At 46.3% G+C, this 23,982-nt stretch overlaps 1 protein-coding gene across 4 annotated transcripts in view; it reads left to right on the forward strand.

The window, feature by feature from the left end:
- ADARB1 (adenosine deaminase RNA specific B1) overlaps positions 1–23,982 on the forward strand; it is a 214,814-nt gene that overhangs the window by 31,656 nt on the left and 159,176 nt on the right. The window contains exon 1 of one of the 4 annotated variants that reach the window (XM_064279569.1): positions 6,157–7,272. The exons of the other annotated variants lie outside the window; for them this stretch is intronic. The gene's annotated coding sequence lies outside the window, so the exon portion shown is untranslated. Of the gene's footprint in view, positions 1–6,156; positions 7,273–23,982 lie in introns of those variants that run through there. 4 annotated transcript variants of the gene reach the window in all.

The following is a 23,982-nucleotide window of genomic DNA, read 5'->3' on the forward strand; positions in this document are numbered from 1 at the left end:
GTCTGTCACTTTGGAGCTGGTGGATGAGAAGGGGGTTTTAAAATGGGTATGAGAGAAAAGTACTTTTGTTGTGGAAGTATATTCTGTTTTTTTTGTTTGTTTGTACCGTTATACCTTGGAATCTTACATCTTTGAAGGTAACAGGTATGGGGATTGAGTCTTAATTTGAAGGTTGAATCCTTGTAGATTACCCTTTGAATCTCAGTCTTTTTCTTCGTCAAGTTAATTTTTCCGTCTGTTGTACTTTTGTTGGATTTTTAAATATAGATACATTTTATTTATCTGTACTTAAATTTTTATCGGTCAGCCAGCCAGACTGATAGCAATAGTACAGTGACATAGGAAAAACAAAACATTTTCCTGCAAAAATTGCAGTCCCGAGCAAGTTAGGGATTGTACCAAAACACAGACGGAGAGGAAATCAGGGAAACTCTTCATAGCTTATGTCTAACCCCTTAGCTCAGCAATACTTTAAAATAATAAGTATTTTCTAGTAAATCACAGTTTTATAAAATAGAGGTAATTCTCCATCACACAGTTTTATATTTTTTATTTCTTTTTTCCTGAGGGTCGGTCATAGAACCTAAAGATGTCAAAATAAGTATTCTGTCTGGTTTTCTAAGCCATGAAGATCTTCATCCTGTTTTTTCAGAGACCCCAGGGTATTGAAACCCTTTTGATGAGTCTCAGTTCATACTCCTCTCCTCCAAACATTTACACAATGTTTTTGTTGTTAGCTGCCATCGAGCTGGCTCTGATCCGTGGCAACCCCATGTATAACAGAGTGAAACACTGCCCAGTCCGGCACCATCTTCACGATCATTGGTGTGCTCGAGTCCATCGTTGTAGTCACTGTGTGTTTTGAGTGCCATCCCGCCTAGGGCGATCATCTTCCAGCAGTATATTGAGCAATATTCTGTTGTGATCTGTACGGTTTGCATTAGTGTCATGGATTGAATTGTGTACCCTCAAAATCTGTGTCAACTTGGTTAGGCCATGATTCCCAGTATTGTGTGGTGTCCTCCATTTTGTAATTCTCTTAATGTTATAAATCATGATCTCTGCCTGTGGTTAAAAAGGATTAGGGTGGGATGTAACACCCTTGCTCAGGTCACATCATGATCTGGTGTACGGGGAGTTTCCCCGGGGTGTGGCCTGCACCACCTTTTTATCTCTCAAGAGATGAAAGGGAAGCAAGCAGAGAATTGAGAGAACCTCATACCACCAAGAAAGCAGCACCAGGAGCAGAGCATGTCTTTTGGACCCAGGGTTCCTGCACGGACAATCTCCTCAACCAGTGGAAGATTGATGACAAGAACCTTCCTCCAGAGCCGACAGAGAACGCCTTCCTTTGGAGCTGATAGCCTGAATTTGGACTTCTAGCCTACTAGACTATGAGAGAATAAACTTCTGTTTGTTAAGGCCATCCACTTGTGGTATTTCTGTTACAGCAGCAAGAGATGACTAAGACAGTTGGCTAATTTTTGGAAGTAGACCACTAGTCTGTCTCAGTCCGGAAGCTCTGCAGAAAGCTCTTCACCATGGGGTTTGAAATACTGGCGTTTGACCCTGGTTGTATTTGAAGTACTGGTGGTGTAGCTCCCAGCAACACACAAGCCACCACAGCATGACACACTGACAGACGAGTGGTAGACTTACTCAGTGGGCGTGGGCACGATGAAGCCCAGGAGATCCATGCCCAGCTTTACAGTAGGAGCAGCCCCAGGAGGAAGGAAGGAGCACACCCCTCACCCTGCTGTGATTGAATTGTACATCCCCATTGGAGTCACGTGGGAGTTAGCTGTGGGTGGTGAGCACTGAGGTCCTGCCTGAGCACTTTGCTGGAGTACATTCTGGTTTTTCTCAGCAGCCCCAGGGGGCATCTAGGCCCCCAGCAACAGAGTTCTGCCTGCCCTGGATCTGGGGTGGCAGGGTATCATGAACTGAATTGTGTTCCCCCCAAAATATGTGTCAACTTTGTTGGGCCACAATTCCCAGTATTCTGTGGTTGTCCTCCATTTTGTGATTGTAATTTTATGTTAGAGAAGAGAGTATTAGGGTGGGATCATAACACCACCCTTACTCAGGTCACCTCCCTGATCCAATGTAAATGGAGTTTCCCTGGGGTGTGGCCTGCACCACCTTTTTTCTCTCAAGAGATTAAAAGGAAGCAAGCAGAGAATGGGGACCTCATACCACCAACAAAGCAGCGGCTGGGAGCAGAGCAGTTCCTTTGGACCTGAGGTGCCTGCACTGAGATGCTCCCAGACCAAGAGAAGACTGATGCATCGCAAGGACCTTCCTTCATAGCTGACCGAGAAAGCCTTCCCTTGGAGCTGGCACCCTGAATTTGGACTTCTAGCCCACTGGACTGTGAGAGAATAAATCTCTCTCTGTTAAAGCCGTTCACTTGTGATATTTCTGTTATAGCAGCACTAGGTGACTAAGACACAGGATCTCCTCTCCCGGGTCTGATTTCAAGAGTGTCCGCCTATCCTAATGACAGGGAGAGAGAATCCAGGCATCCTATGGGTGCTAAGCCCTCCGAGCCACACTGTCTCCATCCTCTGATCTGCTGGTGGTTTTCTGCCACCTCCTAGATTTCAGTTCCGTGGCTGTGCAGCCAGGCCTGTTTGTAGCTAAGGCTTAGGATGCTGGAAGGTACTTGACCTGCTGAGGCTACATGCTCTCGTCCCGGAAGGCTGCCAGTGAGTGGTCACAGTGGTGTCTGCTTCCTTCCTAGCTGTGCTGTTCTCTTCAGAGGCTGTGGGGAAGGAGGCCCAGGACCGCCTGTCACTGGGGGTCCCAGCAGGTATGCAGAGGATGTGCAGTCTGCCACCCAGGGGTCTTGGGCCCTGGGTGGGGGCTTTGGACAAGGCCTCCTTGGATTTTCAAGTTACACCCTGAGAACTTGATCACTTTGCATTCTGCCGGTTCAGCCTTTGGGTATGTGTCTTGTATCTGCCCTACTGAGTGCCTTCGGAGGAGGCTCTTGGCCTCATTGGGCCTGGTCTCCCTGCAGAGTACACAGTGGGTGCTCAGAAAACGTTTGGTGACGCGAATCCAGTGACTTGCCTTGTGCCATTTAGTTTCACTGGGGATTTATAACCACAGATTGAGATTGTTCTCACCTTCTGACTCATCTGACGTGACTTTTTATTCACAGAACTTTAAAAGGTGGTTTCTTGATTTTAATATTATATGTAATGTTCCCTCATTGAATGTACTGTGAACTGCCAGAAGAACGAATAAACCTGTCTTGGAAGAAGTACACCCAAAGAGTGCTTCTTGGAAGTGATGGGGAGACTTTATCTCATGTACTTTGACATGTTATCAGGAAGAACCAGTCCCTGGAAGATATCATGCTTGGTGAGGTAGAAGGTCAGCAAAAAAGAGAAAGACCCTTGATGAGATGGATTGACACAGTGGCTGTAACCATGGGCTCAGACATAACAGTGATTGTGAGGATGGCACAGGGACTGGGCAGTGTTTCCTTCTGTGTACATGGGGTTGCTATTGAATTGGAAGCGACTCAATGACACCTAAGAACAACTCTCCTAAGATGGGTTGCTGGCGATTTTGTGTTTAAAAAGCGTGGCACTTTGGAGAAATACAGTATATCAGGTTAGGTGTTCAAAACATTCTGAAGCTTTTTTTACAACTCCATAAGCAGTTGGGTTTAAAACATGGTGAATTTTTGTGGCTTGGTAAAGGTCAATAGTGTTTATCATCTGTCAGGCCGTGTGCCATGTGTCTGTCAGGCCGTGCGTCTTTCAGGCTGCGTGTCAGCTCCCACTGCTGAGTTATAGTTTCCCAAGTGCTGGAGCCCGTTTTGGATCCAGTACAAGTTTGTTGTCTGAAATTTCCTTTACTCTGAGGAATCTTCCAGTAAAATTTTGAAAGCTTTTGATAATCCCTACGATGTTTTTGAGTTAGGGATTGGGGAAGGGATGTATTTTTATCGTCACTCTGGCATTGGCCTTGCTCATGTTGGTGCCTCCTGGGCGTCCGCACAGCCATTGCATTGGGTCGTCATGTTGGGCCATCATATCGGCGATGCACCCCTTGCGTTGAGAGAAGGACTGTGGTGTTTGTGTCTTTTTTTTGTCTCCTTTGTCCTCTACTTCACAACAGCATGTGTGGCCCTGCCTGTAGCTCGGCCGTGTTCTGAGCCCAAACATGGACTTGCTGGACCATCAAAGCAGCTGTCCTGTTAGCCTCTTCTCTCACATTGCTCTTCCCTCCCTCCCGGTCCCTTCTGAATGCCGGTGGCCTGTGAGCTCTGTGACTGGCACCAAGTGGGGATACAGTGAGGCGCACGTTACACGTATGGTCCTTGCTCTCATGGAATTTCTAATGATACAGGCTGTTACGGATTGATTTGTGTCCCCCCAAATTGTATTAACTTGACTAGGCCATGATTCCCAGTATTGTGTGATTGTCCACCATTTTGTCATCTGATGTGATTTTCCTATGTATTGTAAATCCTGGCTCTACGAGGTTAATGAGGTGGGATTAGCGGCAGTTATGTTAATGAGGCAGGACTCAATCTATAAGATTAGGTTCTGTCTTAAGCCAATTTCTTTTGAGATAGAAAAGAGAGAAATGGGTGGAGAGACATGGGGACTTCATACCAACAAAAAAACAAGAAAAAAACCCCAGTGCCGTTGAGTCGATTCCGACTCATAGCAACCCTACAAGGAGTCAGGAGAATAGCGAATCCTTTGGACCCAGGTCTCTGGGCTGAGGAGCTTGTTGACCAGGGAAGGTTGATTACAAGGACCTTCCCTGAGAGCCAACACAGAAAGGCTTCCCCTGGCGCTGGCACCCTGGATTCAGACTTCTAGCCTCCGAGACTGTGAGAGAATAAACTTCTCTTTGTTAAAGCCATCCACTTGTGGTATTTCTGTTATAGCAGCACTAGATGACTAAGACACATATACATGTACCACGTAATCACACCAGTAAATGTGAAATGTCAGCTGTGACAGAGAGAGCCCTGTGGTACATTGAGGTGTGTGAAAAACCTTCGAGACCTTGACTTGGGAGCGGGGAAGGTGTCCCGGAGGTGGTGAGGCCTGTGCCTCGCTGTGCCTGCAGGGAGCCTGTATTGTCCTCCTCCTGGCACCATCACCCCCTTGTCCTCGCTCCCTCCTCAGCCTGTCCTGGTCGGGGTTTCCGCCTCACCCGTCCTCTGAAACAGCTTGTCTGGTCACTAACAACCTCTCTCTTGTCAAGGCCAGTGGCCAAGATTTTGTGCCTCTCTTCCTTAGCCTCTCAGCAGGATTGACTGTCTGGATTCTGGGAGGCCAGGCTGGCCTGGTTTCCTTCCCAGGGCAGCCTTCTGTGCCGCCTTCCTCCTCCTGAGACTTCGCGTCCAGGAATTCTGCTGGGCTCGGGCGTCTGCCTGCACTCTCATCCATTCCTCCCTGACTCTCGGGCCCTGGCTTTGTCCTTGGTCTGCTGCTGGTGCTGCTCCAGCTTAACACATCCAGCTTGGACCTCCACCCCACCCCTACCCCCGGGCTTCAGACTGGCCACTGTATGTAATGCACGCATCCCTTGGCCGCACTGCTCTGGTTCCTGCCCCATCCCTGCTGTCCACATGTCCCTGCTGGTTCAGGCCTAGACCTGGGTGACACTTGGACTCCTCTTTCCCCTCAGTGTCTCTGTGAGTCCTGTCCGCTCTTCCTCCTAATCTGGCCCTTTCTGGCTTTTCCCTTTGACACCCCATTGCCTGGTTTTCCTGGGCCCAGACCTGCTCCGCTGCAGTCCTGCCTCCATGTGCTCACTTTGTAGAGGCAGATCCAGCATGCTCCCAATCCTCTGCTTGACGTCTTCACCTGGGGAAGTTGCTTCTCCGAGAGAAATTCTACAGCCTCTCTCCTGGCCCCTTTCCCTCTACTTGTCCCTGGTTCGCTTCTTTGTACACACCTGATGCCCCACCACAGGGCCTGTGTCTCCTGTCCCTCCTGCTTGTGATGGTGGGACCCCGGTGTTGATGAGGATGCTTTCGGCTCCTGGCAGAGGCCTCCGGACCGTCCTAGTTGTAGTAGTCGCTCCTGTCCTCTGCCGTCCACCCTCTCCCACATCGCCCTGTCCTATGAGCGTGAAGTCACCCTGCTTGTTTGCCTCCCTGCCCCCGTGTGCAGGCCCTTGGAAGGCAAAGGTGCCTGCTCACTGCGTGCACGTGATAGCCTGCCCCGTGTGTGCTCCTGGTCACTCACCTCGGCCCTGTGCACGGCTGAGGTAGAAAACCTGGCCAGAATGGCTTTCTGGTAGATTCCCTGTGACCCCTGGGCCCTACCTACCAGGGAGTCTGGAGGTGGGCAGTCCAGAGCTGGGGCAGCAGCCCCCGGCCGCCATCTGTATTTCCAGACCCTTCCATCTCTCCATTCTGCGATTTCAAAGTGCAGCTTTTGTCCTCATGCCTGGTTCCTCGGGCCATGTGGTGACTGTTCTGTCTCCAGCCTAGTGTTCCAGCAGCAAGTGGGGAAGCAGGAAGGGGTGGTATCTATATCAGGAAAACACAAAGCTTCAGGAAGCCCTGCGTTTCCGGCTCCTTGGCAGGAAGAGTGTTGTACAGTCACCTCTGGTTGCCAGGAAGTCTGGGCCAGTGTCTGTGCTAAACAGAGTCAGGCTCTGTGAGTGGGAGGGGTTCTAGAAGTAGATCTTGGGTAAACAAGGAGCAGGGGCTCCCACTGCCATAACAGCCGGGGGTTTTAGGCTATAGGTACTCGTGCCAAGAGTGGCTTAAGCCATTGCATGTTGGGTGCTGTATCACGCATCCATTTCTCACATCTCAAGTTCTGTACCAGTTGAGAGGAAGCCACATGCCGTACACAGGCAGATGGAGGTCAGATGTGGGCTCTGGTGGTGAAGCCCATTAGAGGCGTGGCTTTCTGTGACCTGGTGGTTGCTAATACCTTACCCCAGATTAGACAGACTTACCCACCCAGGCACCAGCCTGGCTGGGGCAAGTGTAGGGTGCCCTTGGCAGGAACACATCCCTCTGCCTGGCAGGAGAACGGGCCAGCGTGCCTTTTTCTGTGGGCAGGCCCAGCCAATGGAGGGGAGAGGAGGGTGAGGTTGAGCCAAGGAGGCCAGCTTCCTCCTGGCAGGCATATCGGTCTCCACTCATCCTGTGGGGAAGCGTGAGCAAGCTGGATTCTCAACATAGGGGACCGGAGGAGTGGGGAGTAAGTGCCCCTCCCCATGTGGGGAAGAGGAAACGAGCTGGATTCTCAACACAGGGAACCCTGGGAGTGAGGAGTAAGTACCCCCTCCCCCTTAAAAAAGAGAAGAGCCTTGCTGTAGCTCATGTAAGAAGACTTTGGAAAGCAGGGGAGCTGTCAGGGGCAGTTGGTCAGGAGTAGGGGCTAGAGTTAGCATCTGTGAGCTGTTGGCCCTCCTGCTGCGTCCTGGGCTCCTCACACTTGAGGCTCCACACACCCTGAGCTCCTGACCGCCCACGCCCTGGTGAGCTCAGTGCATCTCCATCTCCAGGCTGACGAGGCCTTGCAAACTGAACATCCGAAATCAAATGCTTTATTTTCTTGCCTTTCTCTGACACCCACCCAGTTGCTAGAAACCTGGCAGTCACCCCGGATTCCTCCCCTCGTCTCGCCCGCCGCGTCCCATCCATGAGCACATCTCGTGCTCATGGTCCCCGTGTCTGTCCTCAGCACAGGAGACCTCTTCTCCAGTCTCTGCGGCTGCCCTTACCCTTGGACTGCCGCCATTTCTCATGGGGCCTCCACAGAAGCCTTCTGTCCAGCCCTGTCTTCCCCGTCTGCATGGCTGTCCTCCACACAGCAGCCAGGACGAAGGAGCCAAGACATTCATGTCGCTCCGTGCTCACAGCCCCTCGGTGACCTAACTTGGCCTGCCTGTCTTGTCAGTGTTGCCTCCTCCCATGTGCCCCTCTGTGGTCCTGGCCCAGGCTCACTCCTTGCATCCACCACACATGTTCCCACCTTGTTGCTTTCCATGGGTGACTGCCCCTCTGCCTGGGAGTGACCCTGTGCTCATCAGATGTCTGCCACCTTCTTGGAGACTGCTGACCCCGTTTCCAAGGTGCCCTCTGGGTTTCCTGCTAAGAGGCAGCCAAGTGAGAGGGTTATTTGCGTGGTCTCTAGAACTGGACTGCTTGGGTTTTAGACCATTCTGGCTCTGTCACTTACTAGCTGTGTGACCTTGGACACATTACTTAACCTTTCTGGGCCTCAGCTTCCCCTTCTGCAAAGTGGGCATAATAATAACCACCTCATTATTGTGAGAATGAAATGATTACATAAAGCAGAGTGACAGTATCTGTCAGTAGCCATGCTAGATAAGTGAGGTGGCTGCTGTGATATTATCATTGCACCGTGTTAGTTTCCTTTGTAGCAGTGACCCACATCTTTAGTCTTATGGATGTTGCTTCTCCCTGTGGGCAGGGAATTCACCAGTTTATGCTGGGCACCTGGCAGAGCACCTTGTAAAGAGGGGCAGGAGCTTGGTAAATAATTTCTCACCTTACGTTTGAGCCTCACTGCCTCTGCCTTGGAGCTGGAGATGAAGGCCAGGTTATTCTTAGAATTTTAAGTTTATAGGCCAAATGGAAGTATCTTTCCCTGTTCAGCAGAAAAGATCCCAATATAGGGACATATTGTTCCCCTCACCAACAAAACGAACACCTTTTGAGCTGTTTTACCAACAGGTGGTGGAACCTGAAGTGCCTTCTCTAGCTGTGGAGGTGAAATCTGACAGGTGCTTGGGATGGAAGGAATCTTTGGGTTATAATCTGATAGAAATGTTCACCCATGCCCTCAACTCTCAGGATTTCTCTCTAGGGTGGTGGATTCAACATAGCTCCTTGGGAAAAAGCTTGGTAGTTGGGACCGGTGAAGTGTGATTTTCTGTGGAAGCTCAGCATTATTCTTTGATGTCATCCTTGAATGCCTCGTGTAAAATCCTAACTGTTAAATTAAGGGTCTTTTTATTTTGGATTGCTATCTGAGCCATTAAAAAAATTTAACATTTACATTCAGTGTGAATCAATTATTTTAAATTGTTTGAATCCTAGCATAATTACTAAGCAGCATGATGGGCCGCCCAGAGTGGATGCTCAGGACCTCCTGGGCCTGTGTGTGCACGCATGTGCCGGACGTCCTCTGGGCTGGCACTCCTGGGATGCTCTCTAGGGTTATGATGGCCCTGTGGCCACTTTGGGCACCCGCGTCCGGGTGTGCCTGTCAACCAAAGACCCCAGAGAAGGGTGTGTTTCCGGGGAGTTTTCTGTGTGCTGATGGTGGTAGAAGGTTTACCTTCCAGAATCTGCTTTAGGCTCAGTCCCAGAATCTGACCTGCTAAAAACATTGACCGATGTTACAGGAAGTGCTGCAGATGTGGCATTACAAAGACAAAGGCAGACAATAGTGTTAGAGTTTGTGTGAGCTTCGTAATGCAGGTGCACTGCTGTCTTCCGTGACTTGATTTCACCTTCGTTTCCCCCTCAGGATTTTAAAAACCTGTGTTTTAAAAAAAGGCACTTTTAAGTTGTAAAAATGACTCAACATACACAGAAATAGAAAAAAGCAGCACGCGAAGGCTATATACATGGACTGTTCAGTTAAAAAGGTAGCACAGAGGCACTTGTTGGAGGTGAGGCCACAAGAGAAGGAAAGTGCTGTACCAGTGACCGACTAACCAGGCGGGGATTTGGGGAGCCTGTCCGGATCTTGGCCGTGTCGGTCATTATCCCAAAGTTAAAGGCAGCGTCACACCACAGAGACCCAAGTGAACAGCCAGTTCCCAAGGGAACTGAATTTTCTGAGCCCTCTGCTTAGAAAATGGAAGATTTAGGGAGCCCCTGCAAGCCCCACCCACTCCACCTGGAAATGCGCAAGTTTCGCACACCACCCGGTCGTTTTTTGACTTTAAACGTTTAATGAACCAAAGTAAAAGGTAAAATATCTTCTTTTGACATCCGTGGTGGAGTCGTAGGTACCCAGGGTTCCTCCGCCCGGGTCTAATAAACTTGCATCGAGAGCACAGCAGGACGTTGTGTCTCCTTCAGTCTTGTTCATAGAATCCCAGGAGATGTGGGAACCAGGGGTGGGGTTTGCTTTCTGGACCATCTGTATCGCCGAAGTCCGGGTTGGAGGTGGCCGGCTCGCAGACGCAGTCCCGGCGGGCAGCTCCGGACAGGGTGGCGGGTCTTCCTACCAAAGGCCGGGCTGCAGGGCGAGCGGGGCCAGCAGGGCGAGTGTTGCCCCGGGCGCGGACAGCGGGACACCCGCGCGGAGCTGCACGCCAGGCAGAGGTCGGCTGGCCGTGGCATTGGTGGCTGGGGCTGGGACCAGGGTGGCGATGGGCCCGGGCTGTGTCTCCCCCTGCACTGGCAGGAGCAGGGCCGCCAGCAGCAGCAACTCCAGCGCGGGCTGGGCCGTCATGGCCGGGCGCCCTCGGAGCCACTGCGCGTCCACTGCGCGTCACCTGGGCACTTGGGCTCCCTTTCCCTCTGATGAGCTCTTGGTGCTGCTCTGGTAGGACACTCGGCGGCTCCTCTCTGGGTGAAGTCCGGTCGCTCTTACTGCCTTAACCCCCGCGGTCCAGTTAACGGTCGTGCAGAGAACCCGGCGGCAGCGGCGTTCGGCTCTTCCGCGCGCCTCGCGAACCCTGCGCGTCCAGGTCCGCCTTGCGCCCTGAGTGGAGCTGCACGCAGAGCCTGCGCATGGCCCGGCGCAGGCGGCTCCGATAGGCAGTTTTCGTGGCTCACACTCGTGGCTCACACCTGGAGAGCAGGGGGTTCGGGAGGGTGCCGTGGGCCTGGTGGAGTGGGTTGGTGCTTAACCTGAACCCGCTTCGCAGTACTGCAGCTGCGTAAACCCCATGATCTGTTGGTTCAGTGGAAAGCAGAAAACATTTCCTGCTAAAGTAGACACGTAGAGTGAAACAGAAGCCTTGAAATTATGCTAGCTTATTTTAGTTTACCGATGGGTTAATTTTACAAATGTTTTTTCTTAGTGCTTCTCAAAAATTGTGGTCAATGTACAAAATGTATTTCCTCCTCGACTGGAGTTTAAAGGACACCTTATTTCTCAAGTAAATCAGGGATACTTTTGCTTTTAGAAGTTGTCGTGAACTTTACCATCGAAAAGAGCATTAAAATGTTTTTCTCCCCAAGCAGAAAGCATGTTTAATTTTCCAAATACTGTATACTTAATGCTGAAACATTGGAATTCTGATCAGTCTTGCTGACTGCTACAAGGTTAAAAAAAAAAAAAAGCCACTTAAAATTGTATAAAAGAAAAAAGTAGAAAGAACAGTGCACATGTTTTTGCCAGAAAGTGAGCATACTTTGTGCTTATTTTTATGCTAAATAGTAATTGTTAGTGTTACTTTCTTTACTTGGTTTGAGGCTCTACTTGTTATCAACACTAGGGTTAAAAAAAACTTTTATTTTTTTTAATTTATAGAATTAACACATATCCTTGGAAATACTTGTACAGCAGTTGAAATGAAAAGTTCTGGCTTCCTCGCCGTCCTTGCTCTCAGAGTGGACAGCTCTTAACAGTCCCACCTGGTCCAGTATCCAGTGGGAGAAGGCAGTTTCCTGGGAGCACGTTTGGGGTGCTGTTATCAGGAGTGGAGCCCTGGTGGCACAGTGGCTAAAACACTCAGCTGCGAACCAGAAGGTTGGCGGTTCAAACCCACTGGTCACTCCCGTGGGAGAAAGATGTGGCAGTCAGCTTCTGTAAAGATAATAGGCTTGGAAACACTATGGGGCAGTTCTACTCTGTCTATAGAGTTGCTATGAGTCGAAATCAACTTGATGGCAATGGGTTTTGGTTATCAGAAGAAGGGAGATGGATTCAATGTAGGCAAAGCCAGCTCCTGCCCCAAGTATTAATTTTCAAATGTATGTCTGCATAGTCATACAAAAGAACATGTTAAAACAAACAAAAAATGTGGGCCCATGGGTGAAGTAGTGATTCTACGGCTGGCAAGAAATACACAGGATGACCCTGGAGCATCTCATAGTGCCAGAAAGTAAGAGCATACTCAAAACACAACACAAACAAAAATCCCACATTAATGGGGTGTGTCAAAGGGACACAGGAGTCAACTGAAATACTTCACAATGGCCAAACTGGAACCATTTGAGCAACAAAATAGTGTTGGGTTATAGCCCAAAGTATAAAATAACTCTCACTGAGTTCTTACTGATACAAAATAAGTAAATGGGGAATAGACAAATCTCCTATGCAGAAGAATTACAAATAATTTATGTAGATACTCTGCCCTTGAGGAGGCAGAGCTTAACTCCCCACTCCTTGAGTGTGGGCTGTGCGCAGTGACTTCCTTCCAAAGAGTACGGAATGGGAAGGAGGGAACAAGAGTAACTTTACAGTGGAGAAAGCTGACAAATACTACCTCAGCCAGATGATCAAGATCAACATCAAAAGTGATAAGTCATGTTGATTGGATGTGTATTAGTTTCCTAGGGCTGACAGAACACATTACCACAAGCTAGGTGGCTTAAAACAACAGAAATTTATTCTTTCACTGTTGTGGAGCCCAGAAGCCTGAAATCAAGGTGTCTGCAAGGGAGGCTTTGAGGGAGGATCCGTTCCGTGCCTTGCCTGCTTTTATTCATTTTTTTCTTCTTTTAGAAAGTCCAGGTACCATGTCCTCTGGGGGTCCCTTCAGTCTCAGCCGGACCGTTAACTCTGGTCTTTTTACTAGAATTTGAGTTATGCATCCCTCTTTTCTCCTGCTCCATGAGAAATTCTCTGTTGTGTTCCCTGTCAGGGTGGTCATTGGTGGTAGCCAGGTACCATCTAGTTCTTCTGGTCTCAGGCTGATGGAGTCTCTGGTTTATGTGGTCCTTTCTGTTTCTTGGGCTCTTGTTTTCCTTGTGTCTTTGGTGCTGTTCATTCTCCTTTGTCCCCTGAAATCATGGTCCCCAGACCCATACTCCTGCTACTCTGTTCCTCAAAGTGTTTGGTTGTATTCAGGAAACTTCTTAGCTTTTGGTTTGGTCCATTTGTGCTGACTTCCCCTGTATTGTGTGTTGACCTTCCCATCACCTAAAACAGTTCTTGTCTATTGTCTAATTAGTGAATACCCCTCTTCCTCCCTCCCCACCCTTGTAACCATCAAAGAGTGTTTTCTTCTGTAAACCTTTTCTTGAGTTCCTGTAATAGTGGTCTCGTACAATATTTGTCCTTTTGGCCTCACCTGGTATTTGGTGGTTGCCACAATCCTTGGTTTGTAGATGCAGCACTCCCATCTTTGCTTCCGTCTTCATATCGCCTTTTCCTCTGTGTCCTTACTTCTCAAATCTCCCTTTTCTTTCTGTTTTAAATCCTGTCATTGGATTTACAGCTCATCCTAATCCAGGATGATCTTGTCTCAAGATCCTTATCTTAGTTCCATTTTCAAAGACCTTTTTTCCAAGTAAGATCACAGTCACAGGTTCCTGGGGGTAGAATTCGGATATATCTTTTGGGAGGCCACAATTCAACGTGCTACATATGTACCCTTGATGTGATGTGATGAGAAGGGCACTTCACCCCCCCCCCCCAAAAACCCATAACCTCGGTCTAATCATGAGAAAAAACCAGACGCATGCCGTAGAGGGACCCTCTACACATACCTGACCAGTGCTCCTGGGAACTCTCAGTGTCATCAAAGACAAGGGAAGTCTGAGAAGCTGTCACAGCCCACGGGAGCCTAAGGAGACATGGCGACTAAATATAATGTGATGCCTTGGATTGAATCCTGGAACAGATAAGTCTACTAGGTAACAACTAAGGAAACCTGAGTGAACTATGGATGTTAGGTGGTGATAATGATCATTATTGGTCATTAATATGTAATAAATGTACCATACTAAGGTAAGATGTTAATAATGGGGGAAAATGGGTGTGGGATATACAAGAACTCTATGTGATCTCAATTTTTCTTTAAATCTAAAATTATCTAAAAATAGACTATTACAAATAAAAATAGTGTTTAAAAAAACTGCTATTTCCTTAGAAGCTCCTATTGTGTCCTTATCCTCTGCCTCAGGTAAATACTATCCTGACTTTCATCTTAATTGTTCCTTTGGTTTTCTTTGTAGATTTACCGTTGTTTTTCACCCTAAATAGCCTTTAGTTTTGCAAAACCCAGGAGCAAGCACAAACTTAGCTTCCCAGGAAGGGTGTATTATTAGTCAGGGTTCTCCAGAGAAACAGAACTGATAAAATGTACATAGATAGACAGATTTATTTTAAGGAATTGGCTTACAAGATCCTAGTGGCTGGCAAGTCCAAAATCTGTAGGTCAGCCAGCGGGCTGAAAACTCTGACATTCTTGTGTCCTAAATTGGAATCTGTAGGCCTAAACGTAGGCTGGAAACTTCGGCAGGATGTCTGTGTTACATTTTTGAGGCAAAATCCTTTATACTCAGGAAACCTCAGTTTTTGCTCTTAAGGCCTTCAACTGATGGGGTGAGGCCCACCCACCTTGTGGAGGGTGATCTGCTTTACCTCAGGCAAACTGATTTAAATGTTAATCAGGTATAAATACATTCGCCAAGAACCAAACCCGTTGTATCAATTCCAACTCATAGCGACCCAGTAGGACAGCCTACAACTACCCCATGGGGTTTTCAAAGAGTGGCTGGTGGATTCCAACTGCCAGCCTTTTGGTTAGCAGCCATAGCTCTCAACCACTGTGCCACCAGGGCTTCACATACCTTCACAGCAACATCTAGACTAGTGTTCGACCAAACAACTGGGCACTGTAACCTAGCTAAGTTGACACATGAAATTAACTATCAGAAAGGGGTAATACTGCCAGTGAAGGTTCCATGGGAATGTGGGGGCAGGGGGAAGTGTGGGTGGCAGTGACTGGTAATCTCCAGGGCCCTCACTCACATTTTCACGTAGGGCCCTCAGGCAGTGTATTCACAACATCATGTATTTTTGTAAATTTTGCAAAAGTGAGATCTTTTAACTCAGTTCGGACCTCCACAGACCCCTCTATCATGCCCTTCGGCTTCCGCTCCCCGACTCTCTCTTTTGCAGGGTGGTATTGAATGGCCTTGGGTGTCTTTGGGATCCGGCTAAGAGAAAGTTAGGTTGTGGACATGTATGTGTGGGTTTTCAGCTACTCTGTGGAGAGTTAGGTACTGTCAACTAGTCAGGTGTTGTCAGTCTGGGTTCTGGAGGCCTCTTCTGCAGCCCGAGGCATACAGGTAAGGGCCAGAGGAGAGGGTGGTGCCCACTATACCCACTTAACCCAGGACTCTTGAGATCAAGGTGAAGATCCCAGGGGAGACGAGGGAAGAGTTGGCTCCGTGCAGGTGCAGGATCAAGGCAGGGACCAGCTTTAGTGTAGCTTGGAGACACAGGTGCGCTGAGTGACAGGTGTAGGGATGGGCCAGGGAGAGCTTGAGATGTTTCTCAGGGAGAGGATTTTCAGAGAAGATTTTGGGTGAACTCTTGACAGGATCGTAGTTGCTAATGGTAACCCCTAGCAAAGTTGAGGTTTTCTGTTTTTGGCAGTCGGAGGGGCAACCACAGTGCTGCAGGGAATGCTGAGGGGCTCCATATGTGGAAGGAGCAAGCAAGAAGGAGCTTTGGAGGGCAGGGACTTCCCATTCCAGCCTGCTGGCATCCTGTATAGTTTCAGATGCTACCTCCCTGCCTGGTGAGCTCCCTGCAGCCGGCCCAGGGGGCCTTGCTCAGGAGCGCAGGCCACCCACACACACACCCCTGGAAGTCTTTTGGGGTGACTGCTGGCTGCAAGGGGCCATGAATAAGAAGCCTGCGCTCTTCCCTGGGGGGAAACATTCCCAAATGAAGGGAACATGTTCCAAGTGCAGTCGAGCCTAAGGCTTTGAGTCGAAGCCTGTTTGGCGGGGTGTCTTAGTGTCCTGGGACTGCTGTGACAAAAAATATCATGAGTGGGTGGCATTAAAGAACAGGAATTTATTGTCTCACAGTTCTGGAGGCTCGGAATCTGAATCGGGCTCCAGCTGTAGGCGAGGGTCCCACCTTTTCGGTAGCTCTGGGAGTTCCTTGGTATTCTTGGTTTGGGGATAAAGCCCCACGTAGCATTTCCTCTGTGTCTCTCCGTGTCTATTTTCCTTCTTTATAAAGGCACCACTCAGAAGAGATTAGGTGGAGGGCCCACCCTTCTCCAGTATGACCTCAGTAACATAAAAGATAACTCTTAGTTCCAAACAGGGTCACGTGCATGGTACAGGGGTTAGGATTTCATCATATCTTTTGGGGGGGACTCAATTCAGTCCATAACACAGAGCAATGTGAGGACAGTGATGCCACGGGAACCTTACGGGCTCAAGTCCTAGGTGATTTTTCTCTTCTGTCTCAGATACCCCATTGATCCTTTGTATTTTTACCATTTGACTGTGTAATTTATGATCTTTAGAGGAGCATTTGGTTTCGTTTTAGCCTTTTAAGTGTGCTAGAAGAGATGGAAAGCCTGGTTTCTTGGATGCTCCTGATTGATCCCGCCCACCTCAACTGCTCTCCCGAGCCCCGGCGGTTCTCCGATCACAGTTGATTGAATATACTTCAGATCAGACAACCCAGGAGAGTTAGCCCTGAGGAAAATATTGAATTTTTTTGAACTTCGTAAAGGCGAAAGCACTCTACCTTGAATTGTTTTTCTGGTCTCTATTAGATTTTCTCCATACAGAAATACACATGACTGGGTCTGTTTCTGCACGTGTAATTTTAGGAGCTGGCCTCCTTCGTGAAATGGATGGGGGCTGTGGGAAGATGTTGGGCTTGAAGATGAGATTCCTGTCTTCAGTCGTGCTGAGCAGCTTTACGAACGTGGGAGGAGTTCGCCTTTATGGTGCCCATCTATGAATTTCAGCTGAAATCAACTTCTCTGCCTTTTTGTCTGTTTTGCTAGTGGTACTGATGCCTTTGTCCTTTAAAACAGCTGTAGAGGGATATCAGCAACCTACTGTAGGAACGCTTTTGTAAGAATTAAAGCTACCTGATGTCACTTCACGTTTCAGGATTGTTTGCTTCTCAACTTGTGGACTATCTAAGTTCTTAACTTGTGAACCCTCTAAGGTTGTTCTTAGATTCTCAACTGTTGTCAATAAGATGTAAAGCTTTCGAAGTTCACTTTTTTTCTTTTCCATAGCAGTGTTATTTCCTTTCTTTGTCTGTATTGCAATTGTATCCTATAACAGGCTTATTAAATTCCCTGGGAGATTTTTATAGGTACCTTCCTCCAGTTGGTTACGTTGCCAGCTGCCGAGCTTAAGGCCCTTTTATGATATTTAACAAAGCTCTCTGTGTTTAGTGTGGGCTGCAGTTGTGTTTAAAGCTGCAAAGTAGGCTAGTATATTAGATACAAATATAGACCTGTCAGTTCACTTATCTTTTTAAGTGCGTTCATCCTAGTTTCTCTCCAGCCATCACAACTACTCAACCTAGGAACAAAAGGAGGTGCATAGAATTGTATACTGTGATGCTTCAGTCAGGTTTTCCAGATGTGCGTCTCCACCTGTAATCCTGAGGTGCACGGTGGGGCCGTAGGTCGCAGGTGTACTTGCCATCTCTTTTCTCTCTTATGCTCCCAAGAATGATTGTCTTATGAATCAGCCCAAACAAAAAATTAATTAAAAAAATGAATATTTCCAACGACTTGTTTCTTATTTTTTGATTATTAGCCCACTTTACTTTTACAAGCCACGTTTAGCGCTATCTTTCGTAGGCTAGGTAGAGTCCTTCCAGTGAAAGGTCCACTGGGCCAGAAGGGAACTGTATGTCAGTGAAAGTTATACTTGTGGTTTAAGATAGAAAAGATCACTGGAATACTAAGCTAATAAATTCTGATTCAGAAGTATACTAACTCTTTATTTCAAATTCTGATTTAAAAATTAACATTTAGAAATTAAAAATTTTTCTTTTCAGGACCCACAGATGTCAGTCCTTCAGTATTGTTGAAATTGAATGTGGCAGGATAAATTTGGGGGATGCAAATTTGTGTCTTCCCCCACCAGTTGTACTCCCCCAAAGAGGGAGTAGGTGCTGTACTTCATTGCCTCAGGGTAGGGCTTGTGACGAGGCAGAAAGTACAAGTTGCACAAAACACAGGTGTGCAGTTTAATTAATAAATTACCACAGGAACCCTAATGTACCCACCAGCCAGGTTGAGAAAAGAATTAGAAAAAGCAAAGGCATAAACTTTGGAAAAGAACCTGTCTCTGTTTGCAGTATATCTGAAAAGCTGTAGAGCGGTACTGTTTAATAGCACTTTCTGCAATGGTGGAAATGTTCTGTTTATGTACCGCCCAGTACAGTAGCTAGTGGTTATCATATTGGATGGCATAGCCCTAGAGAACAACAATAAAAAGAAATCAAATGATAAAGGAATTCACCAAGGTTGATTTCATCAAGCAGAAATATAAAATTAATACATAAACATCAATAACTTTCATATAAACAAAATAATAAACAGGTAGAAGATATCATGGAAGAAACAACCCCATTTACAATAGCAACAATAAAGTTAAAGTACTCACGGGTACATTTCATAAGAACTGTTGAAAACCTAAGTGAAGAAAACTGTAAGACTTGTTCTTGCTTAGGTTGTCTCAGCATCATTAAGATATCAGTTCTCCCTAAGTTAATTTATAAATTTAATGGGATTCCAATAAGAATATGAACACAACAGTGGCCTTTTTTTCCCTTGGGTTGGACATGTTGATTCTAAAGTTCAAATGGAAAAACCAACATACGTGAACAGCTAGAAAGTCAGAAAAGTAAGAGCTAAAAAGAAGAGACTAGCCCTATCCGATATTAAAACATGCTGTAAAGCTTCTGTGGTTCAGACAGTGTGGTCCTGGGCATGGACAGACAGGCCAGTGGCATAGGAGGTTCAGAAATACACTCAAATGTAGATGGAAATCTAGTATATGATAATGTGGTATCTCAAATCTCTGAGTCAAAGATGAACTTTTTAATAAATGGTATTAGGATGAAGGGATGCCATTCTGGAAAAGACAGCATCAGATTTATCCTTAACACCATATACAAGAATGAACTCTGAGTGGATCACGTTTGATTTATACCTTACACCGTATACAAAAACGACCTCCAAGTGGATCAGAGAACTAAAGGTAAAAAAGGAAACTATACAAGTACACACACACAAAAAAAAATAGGTGAATATAACCTGTATGTTGAAAAAGGCTTTTTTAAAAGTGTGATTCAAAAGTTTGATTTGACAGAAGAAAAGATGGGTGACTTTGAAAAAATCTTTTGCCAAAAACAAACCAACCAACCAACAGCAAAAATCCATTAAGTAAAGACAAAACACAAAAAGATCAACTGTGAAAAATTCCTTGTAACATATCCCAAAATATTTTACACACAAGTATTTTAAGAGTCAAGGGAAAGAAGACCAAAATCCTGTAGGAAAATGGGCAAAACACATGAACAGATAACGTGCGTGTGCACGCGTGCGCACACACACACACAGAGTGGTATAAAAATGGCTTTTAAACTTCACTAGGGTACACAATCTTCTCACACAGCAGATTGCCAAAAATTTAGAAGCTTGACCATACACTTTGTTGGCTAGGCTATGGGGAAGCGGGTACTCTCATGCATTGACGGTGGAAATGCTGAATGGTACAACCTTGTGGAGGATAATTTGGCAACGTCTAGAAAAGCTACATAGGCATTTACCCTTTAACCCAGCAACCCACTTCTAGGAATTTACCCTGAAGATACCCTCCAGCAGTACAAAAATACATATCCACAAGATTATTCATTCTAGATTATTTGTAAAACATTTGAACATAGGTGATTAGTTGAATAAGTTATTTTACATCACTGTGGAGTATTATGCAACTGAAAAAAAGGTATGAGGATCTCTAAAAACTGATATGAAGTAAAAAAAGCTGAGTGCAAAAGTATATGTAGTATGCCACCTTTTATGTAAGAAAGAAGATGAAAGTGTACATGTTTCTACTTATTTTTGCAAGAAGAAACATGGGAAGAAAATTAAGTTGATTACCTACAAGGAGTGGAGTGGGAGGGAGATAGGGTAGCAGAGAGGTATATTTCACAGAATGGAGTGACTTGGCTCTGAATGTATCTTTTTATGTAGTCTTGACTTTTGAAAACGTTAGTGTTATATGTATTAAAAAAATAATAGGGATTTGAAAAACTAATTCAAACAAAAACGAACACACCTGTGAAAAAAGGAACTAAAAAACAATACAAGTAACTTTTGAGCATGGTACTTGATATACCTTTAGTTTAGGGGAAAAAAGAATGGCAAGCAGACCTTGGATTTTTTTTTTTGGTAGTGGGATAGATGTGGCAATTCTGAAACTATTTTATGTGTGTCATAGAGTCGAGCAAATGAATAAATGAATCCCTACCTGAGAGCCAGGGTTTTCACTGTGGGAAAAAGAAGCAAACATGGAATGGGGGTTGGATTGGAATTGAGGCATTAGTATGGATCCATTATTTCTAAACATTAAAATATTTAAATATATGTATCCTACCTCTCTCTACTTAAAGGGCCTAGAAGCAATGACACCCCATAGCAGTGAGCACATTTAGCACTCAGGTCTTGAATTCTAAATACTATTTCCCACTAAAAGAGAAAACAACCCTCCCTGGAGAATGGCTCACACCAAGACTGGGCCAAGGAAGGACAGGAGATATGCCTTGAACATCTTACTGTGCCAGAAATTAAGGAAGCTCTGAAAATATGTTGGAGGCATGTCCAAAGGGCATAAGAGTTGGCTGAAAAGGAACAAATGACAGGGAATTTGAGTGTCAAAATACGGTAATAATGATGTCTGTTGTTATTGTTAGGTGCCATCAAGTCAGTTCCGACTCATAGTGACCCTGTGTACGACAGAACAAAACACTGCCCAGTCTGCACCATCCTCACAATCGTTGTTGTGCTTGAGCCCATTGTTGCAGCCACTGTGTCAGTCCATCTCGTTGAGGGTCTTCCTCTTTTTTGCTGACCCTCTACTTTACCAAGCATGATGTCCTTCTCCAGGGACTGATCCCTCCTGACAACATGTCCAAAGTACGTGAGACATAGTCTCGCCATCCTTGCTTCAAAGGAGTATTCTGGTTGTACTTCTTCCATGACAGATTTGTTCTTTCTTTTGGCAGTCCGTAGTGTATTCAGTATTCTTCTCCAACACCACAATTCAAAGGTGTCAATTCTTTTTCGGTCTTCCTTATTCATTGTCCAGCTTTGGCATGCATATGAGGCAATTGAAATCACCATGGCTTCGGTCAGGTGCACCTTAGTCTTCAGGGTGACATCTTTGCTCTTCAACACTTTAAAGAGGTCTTTTGCAGCAGATTTGCCCAATGCAGTGCGTCTTTTGATTTCTTGACTGCTGCTTCCATGGGCGTTGATTGTGGAGCTAAGTAAAATGAAATCCTAGATAACTTCAGTCTTTTCTCCGTTTATCATGATGTTGCTCATTGGTCCAGTTGTGAGGATTTTTGTTTTCTTTATGTTGAGGTGTAATCCATACTGAAGGTTGTGGTCTTTGATCTTCATCAATAAGTGCTTCAAGTCCTCTTCACTTTCAGCAAGCAAGGCCGTGTTAACTGCATAACGCAGATTGTTAAGGAGTCTTCCTCCAATCCTGATGCCCCGTTCTTCATATAGCCCAGCTTCTCTGGTTATTTGCTCAGCATACAGACTGAATAGGTATGGTGAAAGGATACGACCCTGATGCACACCTTTCCTGACATTAAACCATGAGGTATCCCCTGGTTCTATTTGAACGACCGTCTGTTGATCTCTGTACAGATTCCTCATGAGCACAAGTGTTGTGGAATTCCCATTCTTCACAGTGTTATCCATAATTTGTTATGATCCACACAGTTGAATGCCTTTGTATAGTCAGTAAAACACAGGTAAATGTCCTTCTGGTATTCTCTGCTTTCAGCCAGGATCCATCTGACATCAGCGATGATATCCCTGGTTCCACGTCCTCTTCTGAATCCGGCTTGACTTTCTGGCAGTTCCCTGTTGATACACTGCTGCAGCTGCTTTTGAATGATTTTCAGCAAAGTTTTACTTTTGTGTGATATTAATAATATTGTTCAATAATTTTCTTATTTTGTTGGATCACCTTTCTTGGGAATAGGCATAAATATGATGTCTAGCCCACTGAATACAATAGGAATCCATGATACCATGTTGATGATACATGGGTGGGTGGGTGGATGGATAGGTGGGTGGGTGGGTGAATGAGTGGGTGTGTAAGAGGAAAGAAGAGGATAAAGGGCTCTTCCTTACAGTAGAATGCCGAGTGATAAGTATGGGTTGGGAGATGACCATTTTGCAGCCGTCATTTGGTTTGGACAAGAATCATTAGTTGATTTTAAACCTAGAAGTGGAATGTCAGATAAGGAACAGGATATTTGCACGGCCTTAATAGTTCTCTAAGCAGTGCATGATCAAAAATGACCTCACCCGTGAGAAGCACACGGACTACGTGTGCCTCTGGGTGTGATGCCCCAGAGGATGACATAGGGTCACTTCTATCACACTTGGCAGGAGTTCATACCATGAATCCAACAGGCAGAAACATCAGACACACCCAGGCTTGATCCTGTACAAAAGAACTGTCATGGGAGAGTCAGGCTGAGGCCCTTTCCAGTTTAAAGGAGACTAAGGGGATGGATATATAAATGTTGTCTGTGACCTTGAACCAGAGCCAGTCCTGGAGGAAAAATGCAGATGCCAGAAGGAACGTTACCAGGACAATTGTCAAAATCGGAATGTAGACGGCAGATTAGGTACCTATATCAATTTTAGATATCCTGGGGTTGATAGCTGTTCTGTGTACAGAGTTTTTTTGTTTTTAGGAAGCACACACTGAAGCGTTAGGGGTAAATCAGCATGATGTAAGCAACATTTCAGAAAAAATAAATCACGAGTGTGCACACGGTGAGAGAGAACGTGGCATGTTTTTAAATTTTGGTAGATCAGTGTAAACAGTAAGTGGGAGTTCTCTATTGTGACTTTCTTGTTGAAGTTTGGAATTCTTTTAAGAGAAAATTTTGATTATAATAAAAAGTAATTTCTAAACTGAAAGACGAATCTGTTTACTTCAACTTAATAAAGTGTGTCTATTGCAATTTGCTTTACTTAGCTTTAGGACATATCAAGAATGTTGAATTGAAAGTCTTTAGGCATGGCTTTTGCTGATTGGACCTGTAGGACCCGATAGATTCTGGTAAAGTGTTACTCTCAATCCATACACAACCACCCACCACTAGAGTTCACTGAATTCTCCAGTGTTCTGTGTCCGTGGGTAGAGTTGTCTTCTGTATGTCAGCAGTTCCCAGCAGGAGGGGAGGCTGGGGCAGTCTGGTCTCAACCCCTTGATTGTGAGACTGACATCACAAAGGAGCGTGGGTTTAGCAAGGGTGAGAGGTGGTGGCCTGGTGGGGGTGGGCCACGCACCGGCTCGGGCTTTAGTAGGGGAAAAGGCAGCACAAATTTCATTCTGACTGTCTTTTTGTGTGTGTGTGTGTGTGACAAAGGGCTGAGACGGGGGCAGCTTTGAGTAGTGCCTCTCTAAAAGCGTAACTGGGGTGGTGAGGGCTTGTGCTGACTGGACCCCCGGCCTGCTCCCCTGCTCCCCTGCTCTGTGACTGGAGTGTCACTGGGCACTGCGTGCTGCTGCTCCCTGGTGAGCGCAGAGAGGTTGTAGTAGCCCCTCCATGCACAGTTAATGTGGGGGCCGCAGGGGCAACTCTTGAAGAGCGCTCGGCTGGGTTATTGTGGTTATGATGGTTTTCACTGTTCTGTGACTCTTCCTTGGTGCTGCTTCCAGTGTGCATGCTTAATTGGAAATGGCCCCACTAGATAGTGGTGAGGAGCAGTTGCCCTTCAGTTATGTAGCGAGAATGAAGGTTTATGATTGTTAATTTCTGAGTTTACTGGCAGTAG

The sequence above is a fragment of the Loxodonta africana genome, chromosome 2 (assembly GCF_030014295.1).
Source record: "Loxodonta africana isolate mLoxAfr1 chromosome 2, mLoxAfr1.hap2, whole genome shotgun sequence".
In the NCBI taxonomy this organism is placed as follows: domain Eukaryota; kingdom Metazoa; phylum Chordata; class Mammalia; order Proboscidea; family Elephantidae; genus Loxodonta; species Loxodonta africana.